We start from the raw sequence: 3119 nt of genomic DNA on the forward strand, positions 1-3119 counted from the left end.
CTTTCTTTCTTTCTTTCTTTCTTTCTTTCTTTCTTTCTTTCTTTCTTCCTTCCCTCCTTCCTTCCTTCCATTTCATATGTTTCTGAATTCACTGGGCAAAAAATAGGGGGTAAAACCATGAAGACAGGGTAGATTCACATATTCTGGGACAGAAGTACACAGAAAAGAGTTGGTGGGACCTACTATTTAGTATTAACAATTGATGTAGCAGGGTTTCCTGGAACACATTTCATAGTGCTCATATCTCTTTGCCTTCATGAGTTGACTATGTCTAGAGAATCTTACAGTTGAATGTATTCTCCTGCCTAGGGAAGCTCATCCATTTCCTAGGATTCTAGACAGTGCTAATTAATAGCTAAGTAATTAACTAAATAGGGCTGACTGTGTGGAAAATGGTGAAGTCAGCATGATTTGGTTTAAGCATTGTTGTTCCTTACCTTCCCCAGGTCCAAAGACCTCTTCTGTCAAGGATTGTTTTTCAGTTCTTGCTTCACTCAATGGCCAAATTTCTCACTTAGTCCAGACTCTCTTGGTATTAACTTGGCTCACAACAAATGAGTTCTTCAAATGCTCTAGAGGTGGAGTAGATGACAAACCTTTTCACACTAAAGTGTTAGGGACTTAATGTATTATATCTCTAAAGATTTATGTTTTAAAGGAGAGAAGCCTAGAGAAGGAAATGTTTGACTCGAAGGAATGAATATCTAATGGGAGAAATTCAGGTAGAATTTGGTGGTGATTGGAACTGTGGCTTTTGTGCTTCCCCAAATTCTATCATATATATCGTATTGGACTACTAATCCCTGAGGATGGCCCAGTTCTATTCTTCTCCCAAATCAAATGTGGGACAAGGCATACCCAACTCTCAGCTTCCTTGGACTAGAATCCCTGGTCTCATAAAATTATTTACTTAAGCAAACCATAGAACTCAAGATTGAAAGATAACTCATCAATCATCTAGCCCAGACCATACCTGAATTGTAATAGAGAAATGCTGCATATAACACTCCCAACAAGTGGTCTTCCAATTACTAATTGAAGACAAGCCATGAAAGGGAGCCTACTACCCTTACCTCCCCACAATTGGAGGCATCCAATTTCATTTTTGTTAGAAAGATGGGGGAATGTAAATTTTTGACTCTAGGCTAGACTCAGAGTAAGAGTCCTTGGGTTTCTGGGGTATTTTCCCTCCAAAAGACTCAAAATTTGTTCACAGGTGTTCCCTTATGTGTTCACAATTTCCTGTTCAGAAAAATCATTTAACGATTAAAGGGTCATAAACAATAGAAGTCTTACACAGGCCCCTATGTATATGGGTATACACACATACAAACACATATATACATCTCTCTCTCTCTCTCTCTGTATGTGTATATATATATATATTATATATATATGTATATATACATCCTCTACATTCATAATAACACTAATTGTATCTACCTTTGGTGCAGTGGATTGGGGGTTGGACATCAAGTTCAGAAGACCTGAGTTTGAATCCTGACTCAGACACTTGTTAACTGTGTGACCCTGGGCAAGTCATCTATATCTTCTCTCAGTCTCAGTTTCCTCATCTGTAAGATGAAAGGAAATATGAATTTTTAGATCACTTGCCATAGGTGTCAGGCACTTTATCAATATGATCTCATTTGATCCTCCAAACAACCCTGGGAGGTAGGTGCTATTATCATCCCCATTTTACAGTTGAGGAAACCAAGGCAAACAAATTAGTTGTCTTGTCCAGGGTCACATAGCTAATAAATGTCTGAGGCTGAATTTGGACTTGAGTCTTCCTGGCGATAGGCCCAATGCTTGGCACCTAGTTGCTTCTGGGAATGGGATTAATGATAGCACCTACTCCATGAAATTATTGTGGGTATCGAATGAGATAACATACATACAGTGCTGTATTAACTTGCATTGGTTGAGGGAGTTTCCATAGCTGGGCGTTCCCTGTACAAAGGAAATCACTGTACCAAGGTCCAGTCTCTATTTCTTTATCATTGTCTCTTTACTGGCATAGAGCCAAAAGGAACTTCAAGGGTTTAATGACTTTTTATATTTGTATGACATAATAGGGTTTATAAAATGTTTTCCTGTACATCATCTCATTTGGACCTCATAGCAATACTGTGAAGCAAGTAAGGCAGACCTGACGATTTCAGTTTTCCAGATGAGGAAACAGGTACAGAAAGCTGTCCCTAGTCACACAGCAGTGAGTGGCTGAGCAAGGATTTACAGTCAGATCTTCGAGGATCCACCTCCCAGTGTATTTTTTCATTGTACTTCACTGAATTCCTGCATCTGGGTAGGCAAGATTACGGGATAATTTGGGGCCACCCCAGGTGACTGGTGACTCAGGATACAACAGCTGCTACAGAGCGCTGAGGCCAAGTGAGGGAAATGCAGTTGGCAGTGGTTGGAGGAGAAACATGTGGTACTGGGGAAAACAATAGAGCAGATGAGTAGAGGTGACACATTGGTCTCTGGGGATTAGATCAACAGCCATGATAATGGTGCCTCTGATTATACATCAGGTGTGGGGTGATAAGTGGGTCAACCCAGTACAGTCACAATGAACCAAAGAATAATTTAGAAAACGATGTGCTCAAGTTGTAGTAATAATCACATATTCAAAATAATAGGCCCAGAGGGCAGAACTTGGCAGAATGGGTGGGAGGTGCATTGAGGCACCTTTTGGCTTCATGTAAAGAAAAGAAACTTCCTAAAACAATAGAACTGTCCCCAAATAAAGCAGGATACTTTGGCGGAAGGCAGTACCTTTCCATAATATATCTTCAAGCAAAGGCTGAGTAGTCATTGATGAGGGAGATTATTGAAGGTTCTCCTGTGCAGATTTGGGGTAGACTAGATAACCATCTTGTGTTGTTGTTGTTTTTCAGTCATGGCTGACCCTTTGTGACCCCATTTGGAGTTTTCTTCGCAGAGATACTGGAGTGGTTTGCCATTTACTTCTCCAGATTGTTTTATAGATGGGGAAATCGAGGCAGACCATGTTAAGTGACTTGCCCAGGGTCCCACAGCTAGTAAGTGTCTGAAGCCAGATTTGAACTCAGGAAGATCAGGCTTCCTGACTCCAGGCCTGACACTTTATTCAC

The sequence above is a fragment of the Vombatus ursinus genome, unplaced genomic scaffold (assembly GCF_900497805.2).
Source record: "Vombatus ursinus unplaced genomic scaffold, bare-nosed wombat genome assembly UNPS02012709.1, whole genome shotgun sequence".
Taxonomy (NCBI): domain Eukaryota; kingdom Metazoa; phylum Chordata; class Mammalia; order Diprotodontia; family Vombatidae; genus Vombatus; species Vombatus ursinus.